This window comes from Schistocerca gregaria, chromosome 3 (assembly GCF_023897955.1).
Source record: "Schistocerca gregaria isolate iqSchGreg1 chromosome 3, iqSchGreg1.2, whole genome shotgun sequence".
Lineage (NCBI taxonomy): Eukaryota > Metazoa > Arthropoda > Insecta > Orthoptera > Acrididae > Schistocerca > Schistocerca gregaria.
The window spans coordinates 114615409-114632294 of NC_064922.1; the positions used below are offsets into that span (position 1 = coordinate 114615409).

The window sequence follows — 16886 nt, forward strand, 5'->3', positions numbered from 1 at the left end:
ACGTCCGAGCTAGCCGGGAATCGAACCCGGGCCCTTAAGAATGATATTATTGCGCACTGACCACTGAGCTACCGGGGACGGGCAAATAAACAGTAATATCTCCGAAACAATTCGTGGGCGAACGGATGGATGTCAATGTGCAACGTACAAGGGAGCAAGCGATCACTGATGAGTTCAGCAGTACACCTGATGATGTAAACGTGGCCAGTTGTCGATACATTGTACACGTTTGACACTCACATCCCGGCATTCACCCCTGAGCTATTTCGTCATGAACTACGCGGAAAGAAGTTGAATGATAACTGTAATATTGTCGACTACTACTGTATTGCTTGCTTTACTGCAATTTTGCAGCGCGTGCTTTTTGCGTAGGCGTTTCTTTACTGTATATTATCGGAGATGCGAAAAGTTTCTGTCAGATTATAATGTATTCTACTCTGCAGGCAGCTATCCAGTGCTTGGTCAGACAATCTTCTGAACTCGGTCAAGTATGCCTCTAAACTACGTGTCAAGAGCTTAATGATTTAAGTTATTGCTTGAGATGTACCAATCACTATTCCTTTATTCAGAGTTACTTTCTTTTATTTTGAATTAACGTTAAACGTCTCCGTTCCAGGCACATTAAGGTGGAAAGAGAGGTGCAGAAAGACAATATTGTGGTCATGATTAATAGCATCACAACATCTGTACGGTAAAGTATTTAATAATTGCTAAATGCGCAACTTGTTTCAGAATGCAAGTAGGCTGAAGACGATCTCAATGGAAGCTTTGAACAATTTTCTATTTGAAATTGTGCGAGGTCTTCAGGAAGCTGATATCACACGTGATGTCATACGGGATATCCATTCCAGACATTGTCTAAATAAATGTGTTTACATATTTGATCACTTTTTTAAAAATATGTTTCAGGGTATATAGGCCATCATCAGATCTAAAACCTCGTCGTAGCAGCTGTTGCAAATGGTCAACGCGCAGAGTTAACAACGCGTAACATACGCTATGACGAGTTTTAGGTCTGAACACTGCGTGTAGGGGCTGACACAAGCTATAGAAAACATTTATAAAATGTGGTTTGGACTGTGATATTCAGACAGTTAGGAGATACAGATCGCCCTGATGACTCCACAACCGTGTAATGCTGTCGTTTCGTACAGTTTTCATACTCAACAATTTTCATACAATCCGGAAACTGCAACGAAAGGACCAAGACAAAAGCATTGATGAGAAACTTCAGCGAAACGATTAAGAGACTTTAGGAGAAGAAGAAAGCAAACTCATCGTCTCACTAGGTCACACTCCTCAGTTGCTAATTCTTATGTAACGAGAAAAAGCTGCATAAAAAGATGCCAGTCGGGCTACCGGTTGAATGTGTTTATATAGGAACGTCTACGACGGCTTTTCCCGGCATGTTTCAGAGGGATCCCTCTGGTCGGACTGCGCGGCGCCGCTGCCTACCTGCAGCTGGAGGAGGACCGCTGGGTTCGAGGATCAGCTGGCGAGTGCAGTGGAGACCCCGGGACGCCTTGCAGGCACTTTGCGGCCGCCGCCCCTCCACACCCTGGAGAAAACACCGGCCACGCCCCCTCCTACGCTGCCCGCCACGGCGGAGAAACTCGCGTTCATTCACAGCTTCATACGGCAGCCACGCAACTAACAAATGTCTTTCCTTTCGCCGGAAGACTTGCGAGCACAGGTATAACAGAACACGAATGCTATGTTCCACAGGGTGAGTGCAACAGGTCGCCGACAGCAGAATATCATCGTGTTTTTGGGAAGCTGGTCCTTAAGGCGAACACAAGAGAATGAGCAGTCTCGGACAGTTTACCAGTGTTCGATACGATTAGCTTGTATCTATGAACAACCGTTTACACTGGACGAGACTGGGCAGAGACGCCAATCAATTCATATATATATATATATATATATATATATATATATATATATATATATATATACAGGGGGTCCATCGTGATAGGGCCAAATATCTCACGAAATAAGCGTCAAACGAAAAAACTACAAATAACTAAATTCGTCCAGCTTGAAGGGGAAAACCAGATGGCGCTATGCTTCCTGCGCTAGATGGCGCTGTCATAGCTCAAACGGATATCAACTGCGTTTTTTTAAAAATAGTAACTCACATTTTTTGTTACATATTAGTGTACTACGTAATGAATGATTGAGTTGGACCAAATATTTCGCTTTGTGATAGATGGCGCTGTAATAGTCACAAACGTATAACTACGTCGTATCACGTAACATTCCGCCAGTGCAGTCGGTATTTGCTTCGTCATACATTACCCATGTTAAAATGGACCGTTTACCGAAGGTCGATATCCTGTTGATGCATGACTATTGTGATCAAAATGCCTAACGGTCGTGTGGTATGTATGGTACTCGGTATCCTGGACGACATCATCCAAGTGTCCGGACAGTTCGCTGGATAGTTACGCTATTTAAGGAAACAGGAAGTGTTCAGCCACATGTGAAACGTCAGCCACCACCTGCAATAAATGTTGATGCCCAAGTAGGTGTTTTAGCTGCTGTCGCGGCTAATCCTCACATCAGTAGCAGAGAAATAGCGAAAGAATCGGGAATCTCAAAAACGTCGGTGTTGAGAATGCTACATCAACATCGATTGCACCCGTACCATATTTGTATGTACCTGGAATTGCATGGCGACGACTTTGAACGTCGTGTACAGTTCTGCCACTAGGCACAAGAGAAATTACAGAACGATTACAGACTTTTTGCACGCGTTCTATTTAGCGACGAAGCGTCACTCACCTATAGCGGTAACGTAAACCGGCATAATATGCACTATTAGGCAACGTAAAATCCAGGATAGTTGCCACAAGTGGAACATCAGCGACCTTGGCGGGTTAATGTATGGTGCGGCATAGTGAAAGCAAGGAGAATTGGCTCTCATTTTATCGATGGCAATCTAAATGGTGCAATGTACGCTGATTTCTTACGTAATGTTCTACCGATGTTACTACAAGATGTTTCACTGCATGACCGAATGGCGATGTACTTCCAGCATGATGGATGTCTGGCACATAGCTCGCGTACGCTTGAAGCGGTATTGAATAACATATTTCGTGAAACGGGGATTGGTCGTCGAAGCACCATACCATGGCCCGCACGTTCACTGGATCTGACTTCTCCGAATTTCTTCCAATGGGGAAAGTTGTAGGATATTTGCTATCGTGATCCTCCGACAACGCCTGACAACATGCGTCATCGCATTCTCAATGCATCTGCGAACACTACAGAAGGCGAACTACTCGCTATTGAGAGGAATGTCGTTACACGTATTGCCAAATGAACTGAGGATGATGGACATCACTTTGAGAATTTATTGCATTAATGTGGTATTTACAGGTAATCACGCTGTAACAAAAAAAAAATGTTCCAATGGCTCTGAGCACCATGTGACTTAACTTCTGAGGTCATCAGTCGCCTAGAACTTAGAACTAATTAAATCTAACTAACCTAACGACATCACACACATCCATTCCCCAGGCAGGATTCGAACCTGCGACCGTAGTGGTCGCTCGGCTCCAGACAGTAGCGCCTAGAGCCGCACGGCCACTCCGGCCGGCCACGCTGTAACAGCATGCGTTCTCAGAAATGATAAGTTCACAAAGGTACATGTATCACATTGGCACAACCTAAATAAAATGTTCAAACGTACCTACGGTCTGCATTTTAATTTTAAAAACCTACATGTTACCAACTGTTGGTCTAAAATTGTGAGCCATATGTTTGTGACTATTACAGCGCCATCTATGACCAAGTGAAAAAAGTGGTCCAACTAAACTTTCACATTTTCTAACGGACTACACGAATATGTAATAAAAAATGGAGGTTCCTATTTAAAGAACGCAGCTGATATCCGTTTGGCCTATGACAGCGCCTTCTAGCGCTCCAATCATAACGCCATCTGGTTTCCCTCTTCAAGCGAGACGAGTTTCGTTCTTTGTAGTTTTTTCCTTTGACGCTTATTTCGTGAAATATTTGGCCCTATCACGATCAATGGACCACCCTATATATATAATAAAACTGTGAATTTTAAAGATTATATATGAAAACTTAATGTAGTAATCGGGCTTCCATTTATCGTTTATAAGAACGGAGTTCTCGTCGTTCTGAAAATAATTATTTAGGTGTCTGTTACCCTAATATGTGACTTTGTCATTGACTTAGTTGCCGTTCTTTCGTAAGTATGTTCTGAAATAAAGAAATATCTAAAGGATAGGGAACTGAAGGATTTGTTCAGAAAAGCCGTCTGCACATCGCAAGCGGACATTTGCAGGGCCATAGACCTACCGATCGTTTACGACTACAATTGTATTGATTTTCCGAATGTACCGAAGCTGGTACGAATTCAAAGGAATTTGCTATGTCTGCGGTTTCTTACTGGGAACTTTAATAGTTGCGAAATCGGACCCACCCTTCGATCATCCAAATTTCATGAGTCAAACATTTAAGTAGCAGTTTTCCATATCTGTTACTTTCTTTGGTCGGTTTCGAGTATAGCCATAAGTTTCCCTTCTTCGTGTACTTTCTTATAATAGTTTAGAGAGCCTTTTTGGTTTAATGTCAATCGGATTAAAGTCGAATCAAATTTACATTCTTCAGTTACTTGTTAAACATCAAACTTGTACGTTAATACTTCTTTGCAAAGATGAGCAATGGTTCTGCTGTGGTATGCATACACGAACTCTGAGTCTGAGATATTATCGCAAACAGTTGAAAGGAGTCAGAAGCGATCGGATCTAACGTGCCGCAAAGAAGCCGCGCGACATAAGAAGTCGCCGCCTACCATGATCTTGCTAGCACTGCAGGAGGAGCCTTTGGTATTACTTGATGATTTTTTGCAATTTGCCTTTTTGCTGCACGTAGTTGTTGGTTGCTTGAGCACAGAAGGGATTTTGGCCAGAGACGGTTTTATTGAGCATAGTCACTGTGAAATAATTAAAATCTGTGTCACGTTTGTCAGAGTATAAATAATCTATTTTGTGAATATAGTAATTTAAAGTCTTTATTGGTTTCTTTCAATTTTTTACGTCGTTTAAGGCTAACTGACAAAACCCCCTCTTGATCATTTCTATAAAAAAATATATATGGCAGTAGGTGTTGAAGTTGTTACAAACATGCATTGCACTTAGCATGGATGGATGTATTGCTTTCGAAATAGCACGTTGCTGATAGTGCAATTGCAACGGCAAGACGAGTAAGTTGTCTGTTGCGTACAGGAGCATTGTAGAATAATTGTTAGCGAATATTTTAAAACTCGCAGTCAGATACTTGAGAATTAATCTTTTTATGATTTGTAGTCATCGTGGGTGTCAATTGTGTTTTAATAATTTTATTGCTGTACTTCAATTAATTGGTAATACTATTCCGGTGTTATTGTTTCTATCAGTAGGGGCAGGTTAAGGTACAAGAACAGATCATTATGCATCTACGTCATTTGCTCAAAACGGTGGCAATATAAAGGAATATCGCAGTATTACATATGAACGTTATCTTTGGCTGTACTCTTATTTACTACGATGTGAATTTCACTGGAAGTAGCCAGTGATCAGGAACCCACAATCTAGCAATTAAATGAATGCTGATTTATTGCAAGAGTCACCAACTAGATAAAGATTAGAATTTAACATCATTGTTCGTCACGCCGGTTCTCACGCTGCAGTTAGTGTTTTTTACTGTCCTTGAGTACGAGAGCTAAAATATATATCGATTAGAATTACTGACTGGAATGGAACAAAACACACCACTTCAGGCTATCCTACCGGATACAATACTCATAAAAGAGGTGATATTAAATTTTATTTACCTGGCACCTCTAAGAATGAGAGAGAATGAGCGTAACCTATGAACGCTGCGTTATTCCGTTTCGGCTCTATTAATCGGCATACAGGATACAACACTATGTAGTTAGAGTCATGATACACAATTTCAGAGACCCTTAATCTGCACAGAGAACGCAGTGCTTTTGGGAATGTAAAGGAAATGCGGTAGGGAAAGAAGAAGATATGGCTCTGAATACTGAACTGCAGCTACAGCTGGCCTTAGCATTATTCCAAAACTATTCACATACGTCCATTTACGCTTTTCGCTGCCTTCTCATAACAACTTACAACAGTTTTGTCCAGCATCGTCTGTACTTGCATTATGTAATTTCCTTATCGCCATATTCTTTGGTTGACAATCAGCGTAAATGTTTATTCATTTTTTGCTGTGAATTTAGGTCACTGTAATTACTTTGTGCATGTAAGTTTGAAACCTATGTTCTCCTTAAATAATATTATATTGAAGTTTTGTTTGTAGAATTGGGTCATGCATAGGGAATGTAGGTTTGTACTGTTGAGTAAAACCTACAGGAAGTCCATTCGCTACGAAATACACATGTTGGGGATAGAAAATGTGGACTTGGCAACGGAACAGCAAGGGATCTTCTTGGCACAAACCTTCGGTGAATAATACGCAAACTGTTCACGAATTGTGTATAGAACCATGTTAGGAAAGAAAAGAGATTGTTTAATCATGGGGAAGATAATTGGATAATTATTCATGGCATTTATGGTTGGCTGTGAATCAAAAACCTATGGCGCCAAGAACATAATTTTCAAACCCTGTTTCACTGAAGAGACAAAGAAACTGGTACGCCTGCCTAATATCGTGTACGGCCCCCGCGAAGCGCCGCAGCAAGACGTGATATGACTCGACAAACGTCTGAAGGAGTGGTAGAGGGAGCTCACACCATGAATCCTGCAGGGCTGTCCATAAACCAGTAAGAATACGATGTTGTTGAGATCTCTTCTGCACAGCAGGTTGCAAGGCATAACAGGTATGCCCAATAGTGTTCATGTGTGGGGCGTCTGGTGGCCAGCGGAAGTGTTTAAACTTAGAAGAGTGTCCCTGGAGCCACTCTGTAGCAATTCGGGACATGTGGGGCGTCGCATTGTCCTGCTGGAATCGCCCAAGTCCGTCGCAATGCACAGTGGACATGAACGCATGCAGATGATCAGACACGATGCTTACGTACGTATCACCTGTCAGAGTCGTACCTAGACATTTCAGGGGGTCACATATCACTCCAACTGCACACACCCTACAGCATTACAGAGCCTCCATCCGCTTGAAGAGTCCCCTGCTGACATGCAAGGTCCATGGATTCATGAGGTTCTCCCCATACCGTACACGTTCGTCATCTCGATATAATTTTAAACGAGACTCGTCTGACCAGCAGTCATCAAGAGTAAAACGTCGGTGTTGACGGGCGCAGGCGAGACGTAAAGGTTTGTGTCGTGTAGTCATCAAGGATCCACGAGTGGATATTTGGCTTCAAAAGCCCATGTTCATGATGTTTATTTACTTATTTACTTACACCTCAAGTTCGGTAGGAGGAGCAAATTTCCAAGGTCATGGAACATGTCAGTACATGAAATTACAACACAAAATTAATAAGAGATAAAAATAAAATGTTTATAAAGCCCAAAAGTCAAGTAATAAGTTTAAGTAAACGAAGTCAGTAGTACAACAAGAATCAGCTAAATTCTTCAAGGAACTCCTCGAGAGAATGGAAGGAGTGACGCATGAGGAAACTCTTCAGTTTCGATGTGAAAGCGCGTGGATTACTTCTAAGATTTTTGAATTCTTGCTGTAGCTCATTGAAAATGGATACAGCAGTATTCTGTACACCTTTCTGCAAAAGAGTCAAGGATGTCCGATCCAAATGCAGGTTTGATTTCTTTCTTGTACTCTTGTGACTAAGCTAATTTTCTTAACATGAAATGACAGTAATTAATTTATATATTCAGAGGCCAATGTCAAAATACTCAGGTTCCTGAACAGGGGTCGACAAGAGGTTCGTGAACTTACACCACTTATTGCCCCCAACTGCCGGTTTCTGAGCCAAAAATATCCTTTTAGAGTGGTATGATTTACCCCAAAATATAATGCCACACGACGTAATCGAATGAAAATAAACAAAATAAACTAATTTTCGTGTCGAACGATCACTCATTTCAGATACCGTTGGAATAGTAAAAATGGCAGCATTACGTCTTTGAACAAGATCCTCAATGTGGGATTTCCACAACAGTTTACTATCTAACTAAACACCTAGAAATTTGAACTGCTCAGTTTCACTTATTATAAGCCCATTATATGAAATTATAACGTCAGGTTTTGTTGAATTGAGTGTTAGAAACTATAAAAACTTAGAACCTTTGCCTTTCGCGGGCAAGTGCTCTACCATCTGAGCTACCGAAGCACGACTCACGTCCGGTTCTCACAGCGTTTTAATCTGCCAGGAAGTTTCATTTCAGCGCACACTCCGCTGCAGAGTGAAAATCTCATTCTATAAAAACTTAGTCTTATTGTAACTTAGCGTTAGTTTATTTTCTACGAGCCATGAACTTATGTTAAGAAATGCAGTATTTGAAAGCGAGCCAGTGTTGTACACAATATAATTTACTGCCAAGCAAGTGTCATATATATTCTAGGCTTACCCGTAAAACTAGAGGGCGTATCATTTATATAATAATAAGGAACAGGAGTAGCCCCAACACTGATACTTAAAGCACTCGCAAATTTGGCTGTACCCCACTCAGACATCACATTACAACCATTCTCATCACTGTGAATAACGACCGTTTGCTGTCTCTTGCCAAAGTAAGAGGTGAACCAGTTGAGAGCTACTTCTCGTATTCTGGAGCAATATTTTGTGATCAACACAATCAAACGCCTTAGTTAAATCAAAAAATATGCCTAGCGTTCGAAACCTTTTGTTTAGCCCATCCAGTATCTCACATAGAAAAGTCAGTATAGCATTTTCAGTTGTTAAACGACTTCTAAAGCCGAACTGTACATTTGAAAGCAAATCGTGTGATATAAAATGATGAATTATCGTTACATACTTTGGCAAATACTGATGGCATAGAAATAGCTGTAAAATTGTCTGTATCAGCCCATTCTATCTGTTTATACAGCGGCTTTACTCCTGAGTACTTAAATCGTTCAGGAAACTGACCATTCATAAAGGAAAAATTACAAATATGACTAAATACACGGCTACCATGTGCAGCACAGTACTTTAATGCTCTGCTAGGCACTCCATCATATCCATGAGAGTCCTTAGTCTTCAGAGATTTAACTATTGACTTAATCTCCCCCTTGGCTGTTTCACAGAGAAGTATTTCAGACATCAATCTCAGATAGGCATTTGCCAAGAGAGATATATGTTTCCCTGTAGGAACTAAATTTTTATTGAATTCACCATGAATGCTCAGAAAATAATTGGTAAATACTGTACATATATCTGATTTATCAGTAACAGAAATATTCTTACTACGAACTGACTTTATATCGTCGACCTTAGTACTGTTTGTAATGGTCTACTGTAGCTCGATTGTGACTACTTCTGACATTTTGATATAATTCCCACATTGTTCTACATGATATCCTTATCAGTCTAGTAAGCCACCCAGGCTGGCTTTCACTGCTAGTATCCCGTTTAGAACGTTCTAATGGAAAGAAATTCTTAAAGATTATGAGAAATGTGTTAAGGAAAGCATTATATTTGCCGTCTATGTTATCAGCGCTATAAATATCCTGCCACTCTTGTTCCTTGACGAAGTTTAAAAAATTCTCAATTGTTGTTGGATTAATTTCCCTGCATAGTTTGTAATTATATGTGAAATTTGTTTCAGTACAAAAGCCTTTTAATGGTAAAATTTGCTCATCAATGTCTGAAAGGCCACTCACATCTTTACTAACAGAATGTCCATCTAGTAATGAAGAATGATAAAAAATATTGTCTACTGCTGTTCTGCAGTTACCCTGCACCCTAGTTAGAAAAAATACAGTACGCATCAGATCATGTGAGTTTCGGAGATCTACCAACATCCTTTTTTCTCGCATAATCACATAAAATATTAATATCGAAGACACCATATATTACTAATTTTTGGTACTTCCTATTAAGTGAACCAAGAGCCCCCTCTAGCTTGAGCAGAAAATTTCTGAATTTAGAGTTAGGGGACCTATAAACAAAAACAATTAGAAGTTTAGTTTCAGCAAGTTCAAGTGCCCGGCACGACATTCAAATATCTGTTCAGAGCAGCGCTGCGATACGTCTATGGACTCAAATGGTATACTGTTTCTTACGTACGTGGCCAATCGCCTACCCTGCAAAGAACTCCTTGAAAAACAGCAAACTAATCTGTATCCTGGTAAAGGAAGCATCTGAATTGTCAAATTATTTAAGTGATGGTCCGGTAAACCAACAATTTCAGAGTCAGCTCTAAAAGCAGTTCACTAACTTTATCTCTAATACCTCTTATATTTCGATGAAATATGCTAATTCCTTCTCTACTTGGAAACATGACGTCCTCTGAAGGTGAGCCCTTCGTTAGAGGGACCTCCTTAGAGCTGGTATACCGGTCAGATGACTCAGTATAAAAATGGTGCAGTTCTAACACCACCTACTACAGTAATTTTTCCATGGGTGATCACACCAACACCAACCACCTTGTTACCTATATGCCTTGCCAGCCTCCCCATACCTATTGAAATGCAGGCCATGCCCAGTGAAACCCGATCTACTCAATATATTCAAATGTGTGTGAAATCTTATGGGACTTACCTGTTAAGGTCATGAGTCCCTAAGCGTACACACTACTTGACCTAAAGTATCCTCAGGACAAACACACACCCATGCCCTGGGGAGGAGTCGAACCTCCGCCGGGACCAGCCGCACAGTCCATAACTGCAGCGCCTTAGACCGTTCGGCTAATTCCGTGCGGAAAACCCGATCTACTGATAGACCCAACTGGCACCATCGCAATGTGACCCATGCCCTCTGCCATCGCCGGCCGCGGTGGTCTCGCGGTTCTAGGCGCGCAGTCCGGTGCCGCGCGACTGCTACGGTCGCAGGTTCGAATTCTGCCTCGGGCATGGATATGTATGTGATGTCCTTAGGTTAGTTATATGTAAGTAGTTCTAAGTTCTAGGGGACTTATGACCTCAGCAGTTGAGTCCCATACTGCTCAGAGCCATTTGAACCCTCTGCCATCAGTGTCCCTTTCAGCCCCATGTTGACGCGTCTAACAGCCGCATTAAGGTGAAGCCGATCATGACTCTGAAACAGTTGCACAAAAAGCACATTATTGCCACCAGTTTGCGTAGCTATCTTTACCAGGTCACCACCTACACCATATTCCCCGGTCCTATCAAGACTGTTCTCTGCTCCAGTCACTGCCACTACCTGATCCCCCTTCGTTAAATTCCTACCTAACTCTCCTACGCTGTCAGTCACCTGAGCGAACCCTGCACAAGGCTTCACAATGCTGGTGACCTGGTAGTCACTCCCCAACACTTAACGAAAACTGCTGGCCAACACCTCTACGGTGCGAACATAACCTTCTTCTTTCTGTTAGACTTTGCAGCTAACCTGTTCCTCCTAACTGCTGAGGACTGCTGCATGTTTAGTTGAATGGTTCGTACGCTAACATTTTCTGACGTCCCAGCTTTGAAATATGGAGCAATTTGCGAAATGGCTGCACTTCCGTCACGTTAAACGATTGTCTCGGCGTTGGTCCCGTTCTTGCAGGATCTTTTTCCGGCCGCAGAGATGTCGGTGATTTGATGTTACCGGCTTGCTAACATTCACGGTACACCCGTAAAGTTGTTGTACGGGAAAATTCCCAATCCATTGCTGTCTCGGAGATGCTGTGTCGCATCGCTCGTGCGCCGACTACAACACAGTGTTTAAGCTCACTTAGTTCTTGATAACCTGCCATTGTAGGAGCAGTAACCGATCTAAGAACTGCGACAGACACTTGTTAACTTATATAGGCGTTGTCGATCGCATCGCCGTATTCTGCCTGTTTACATATCTCTGTATTTGAATACGTGTGCCTATACCAGTTTCTTTGGCGGTTTAGTGTACTTCAAGACCTTATGAGTACGCTTTCTGCCTTTGCTTAAGCCGCAGATCATCACAGCCATCTTATGCATCTCAAGTAAAAGATTAGCGTTGCGTTTACGTTCATGGACCAGTTATTTGCTTTGTTTGCAATCACTCCTTTTTTATTTTACACCAACAGGATCCTTTTCCTAGTGATGCTGTATTCCGAGTAACCTTTTTTATTGAAATGCAGAATATTCATTGCTTTCATAGTGGTCATTAACTTTTGTTGAGTGTTAATTTTCTTTTTCAGTTAGTTTTCTTTCTGGAATATTCGACGTAAAATTTCATAAGCGAACAGGTAAAATTCTGCAAGACTGTAGATGGAAAGAAAAGAAAGCTATTTTGCCTAAATTTCATACCTCTCAAAACCTTAGTGCACTATGAAAAGTGAGTAAAATAGTGATCATAATATATCGTTATTATCCACTGCAATTAAGTGGTGACATAATGAACACCTGCTACATAGTTTTGTAAAAGTTTTTATATAATTTATTTATGTTTAAATCTGTTTTCGTATTGTGTCTTGCCAGAAGTGTTCAGTTCTGTACGTACTCAACTGACAGAACTGTTTCTGGGTTCCTATGCTGAATGTTGAGCCACTGTTACAATCATTATTACAGTGGAAGCGTTTATGAAGTGTAGCATCCGTTTTATAACAGTGGTGTTCTTAAGCTGGTTCAACTATACAGGCCATACAAGATTCAAATATTCCATCTAATATTACTTATTGAATTGCGAAGAAGTAAGTAATACCAAAGGTAACATATATGAATCAGGTCAGTGAATATGACATATTAAAAATAATTTCCGTCTCAGTAGTTTCAAATAATTAAAAGATAAAAGCTCCGTACGTCCATATTAATTATGCTCCCCTCTGAGTAACTTATTTCGTGTGATGACCAGTAGTTTTTTTACTTTAAATACGGACAGTAAGTGTTAGCGAGAACCAGTTTGTTGCCAAAACATTTTTGAAGTTCATTTGTGTTGCTCAATTCCGCTCGAACAGGCCATGAAGACCCAACGGAACCGGCCGGCCGCCGAGTCATCCTCAGCCCACAGGCGTCACCGGAAGCGGACACAGAGGGGCACGTGGTCAGCACAGCGCCCTCCCGGCCGTATGTCAGTTTACGAGACCGAAGCCGCTACTTCTCAATCAAGTAGCTTCTTAGTTTTCTTCACAAGGGCTGTCTTGCTCAAGGCATATTTACGAGTATATTCCTAGACATGCTAGACGGCGTTACTGTTCCATCTCCTATTTGCAACACAGCTATTATTACCAAGTAAAGTGATATACAGTAGCTAATTTTCTTAATGAACAGTATTCACACGTAGTACCACTTGCCTAATTTTGCGGGTGATTATTTTTTTAATTACATAATACTACATCAAAACTACCGTAAATCTGTTTCGATTCCTACCATTTCAGCTGCAGCTTCGTGTCAAAACAGAGTCTTTCGGTTATAGTCCGATATGTTTTTCATTTCCCACGATCACGGTCATCCTAGATTCATTTCGGCGAATCCCTTTAGTAATATTAGCCAATAGTGCTATAAATTGAGGAAACCTCTACCAGCACTACCAGAAGAATTCAATTAGTGTCAACAACAGACGTATACAAGGTAGCGAGCGAAAACTTTGTGTACTGATAGGGCCGAAGTTCTAGTGTTTGGGTTCTCCATCTGGTCGGATTAAATGGAGACATCGAAGCAAATCAGGGGCAGGATACCAGAATTGTCACCGATAGGTTCAATCAATACGAAAGCGCTAAGGAGATGCCTCGTGAACTCAAATAGAAATCCATGAAGGGAAGGCGACGTTATTTTAGCGCAAAACTACTGACAAAATTTAGAAAACCAGCGTTTGAAGCTGACTTACAATCGATTCTACTGCTGCCGACGTACATTTGGCGTAAAGGCCACAAAGATAAGATCTGAGGAATTAGGACTCGTACGAAGGCGTACAGGCAGTGAGTGGTTTTCCCCTCGCTGTGCTTTGCAATGGAAAGGAAAAGGACATGAGCGATCGTATAAAGATACCTCCCCAACACGCACCATGCAGTGGTTTGCGGTGGATGTATGTAGTTGTAGAAGTGTCCGTAGGCTGTAACAGAGGCTCTTATCGGTTGCCTAACTCTGTTAGCATGTATAAGATTTTGAGGAGAATGAAAAAAAATCTAATTCCTTTTCATACGAAGCAAACTATCTTGACACATATTTTCCAAGTCTAAAGTGTAGCTATGTTTACGCGATGAACTAACGACAATAAACTGCAACATTTTCTTCCTCTTTTGCTTCAGCTATTAAACAGAATGCTTTACTGGTTAGTGCATGATACCTGGATGGAACCAGTGTAACCTTCTGAGACAACACTGTAGACATATTGTAAAGTACATCTCCACTTTTCATCTGGTAGTTTTCTCAAACTGTTTCACACCCAGCTTCCCGCGGTTTAGGCCCCGCAAGTGGTGTGACCTTCCCGAGACGTAATTTTCACCCGACGCTAATTCTAGGTTGCACAGAGGAGGCTCCTCATTACAATCAAGGTGTTTCTCAAGGAGCGTTTAAATCTTTGTCAGATAATGCATAATTGTTGCAATAAAAACGTTCATAGCAGTTATATTTGCCTTTTCACCTCGTGTTCACAGTTGTCTACAGCTACCGAATTCTTCCACGTAAGCCTTCGTAACAACAAGTAGTGGAAAATAAAAACTTGATAGAACCGAAAACTTTTACAAGACAGCAATTAATATGAGGCTTAAAGCACCAGTATTGTAGTTCGTAATTATGTACATCCCCGAATTACAAATATCATCTACGATAGCAAATTTGCTTCCGTATTTTCTGAAATTAGTCAATATACTAAATTAATTCCCCGAGTGTAGCGTGTGCAGCATGATTATGGAGAGCGCTATGAATATTCTGTAACGAGCAACTATTGGCGAAAATTGCAAAGACTTTTAGGAGGGTTGGAACCTTAAACGATGTTCGAATTAACAGATTGTGTCTAGAAAAAGTTAATGGTTAGAGGGCAGTAACACTTACATGGCCGTACTACTGCTTTTCTAGCACCCGTCTTGTTTCACGTACTATTCGACATATCTGAGGAGGGACCTCGACAAACTCATAGTAAGCGCTCCACTAGGTAATTTGTTTATCTAACACGATTTGGTTTTGCTTTAACAAGTTTATTGACTTAAAAGTGTTCGTGACAGCGTCAAATGTGATGTACAATTGTATGGTGATTGTTTATTTGTGTAACGAACTGCAGCTAAATTCTGCGAGGTTAATGAAATTAAAGCTTATAATCAAGACTGTCATATCACACCTTATTTCGATCAACTGATGAGTAAACTTCGTTTTACTGTGCTTGAGGTGACGGTGGAACAATATTTGGTCTTTGAGCAGATGTCAGTACAGACGATGTTGAAGTTACGTTGAAGCAGAAGCGAGTGTTCTATTGTAACAGTTATGGACGAAAGCAGTTCTCTTCCTCCAAACACGTCAGAAACTGAAAAACACAAACGAAAAGTGGTATTGCATGTAATGCAATTAATGAGTCATATTTTCTAAAAAGAAATAAACTTCCAAGAAAATAAATCCCCACTTTGAGCTATCGCATCCTCAAGTTTGTGTTGCTTTAAAGTAATTATGAAATCCATGAATTATTTAAAAAATTCGCCACTGATAATTGGAGAAGAATAACGTAACAAGTGGTACAGTGTTTGAACGACAAACTCTCAAAGCTGTTTTACCATGTTCACAAATTTTCTGTGTGTCCAACCTTCGTCATGCAGGCAAACGTCTAATCTACCGTCTAATTCTGCCTGTACTCGACCAGGTATACTAGGATTGACGGTACGAACAGCAGCTGCGATGCGGTGTTGCAAGTCTTCCAGGATCTGTGGTACAGCCGAAACAGAAACACTGTCCTACATGTAACCTTACAAGAAAAAATTGCAAGCCATCAAAGTTCGGCGACCGCGGCGGCCAACTAAGTAGTGGAAGCGGTCACAAAATAACCCATCCAGTGACACGGCAACATCTCATTAAGGTAACCTGGAGCTCAGTTATGGAAATGTTCAGTGGTGCTGTTTTGTTGAAGGATGGGATTTCTGCTATCAGTTCCAAGTAGTGGCATGCGCTACAATTGCAACATGTCGAGATAGCACTGACAATACTGTCAGCGAAGAAGAAGATTTTTTGCAGTCGCAGACACTGCCTCGGAATTAGTTGCAGTCGATTCCCTGGCCCGCTTATGGAAGCGTGTGCCAATTTACCTCTCTCAATAAATGAAATGTATCTTCATCAGTGATGGCTAATTCTTTTCCGAAGTTATCATTTTCAATACGGTTATGCAAATCAACACAGGAAAGCAAAAGGCGCAATTTACTCGTCACGGCTTATGGTTTGCATGAGCTGTAGTTTGTACAGCTTCACTCTTCATCGCTTCTGAAGGATTTAGCCTACTACTGGCTCTGGGATAGTCAATTCTACAATAGGTCGACTGGTAGACTTTGTGGAATTTCGCAACATCACCTTCTCACATAGACCAACGTTTCTTCTGGCTGGGTTCAAATGGCTCTGAGCACTATGGAACTTAACATCTATGGTCATCAGTCTCCTAGAACTTAGAACTACTTAAACCTAACTAACCTAAGGACATCACACAACACCCAGTCATCACAAGCCAGAGAAAATCCCTGACCCCGCCGGGAATCGAACCCGGGAACCCGGGCGCGGGAAGCGAGAACGCTACCGCACGACCACGAGCTGCGGACTTTCTTCTGGCAAAACCACATAACTATACTGTCGTAAACAAATGGAGTCTCGTGAAACTTGCCACGAAAGTCTCTTTTCACACTCTTTATCGATCAGCAACTTGCAAATTCTAGCAAGCAGAA

General features: G+C 41.3%; 1 protein-coding gene across 3 annotated transcripts in view; it reads right to left on the reverse strand.

The window, feature by feature from the left end:
- LOC126355932 (arylsulfatase B-like) overlaps positions 1 to 16886 on the reverse strand; it is a 280100-nt gene that overhangs the window by 120562 nt on the left and 142652 nt on the right. The window contains exon 1 of one of the 3 annotated variants that reach the window (XM_050006501.1): positions 1456 to 1488. The exons of the other annotated variants lie outside the window; for them this stretch is intronic. The gene's annotated coding sequence lies outside the window, so the exon portion shown is untranslated. Of the gene's footprint in view, positions 1 to 1455; positions 1489 to 16886 lie in introns of those variants that run through there. 3 annotated transcript variants of the gene reach the window in all.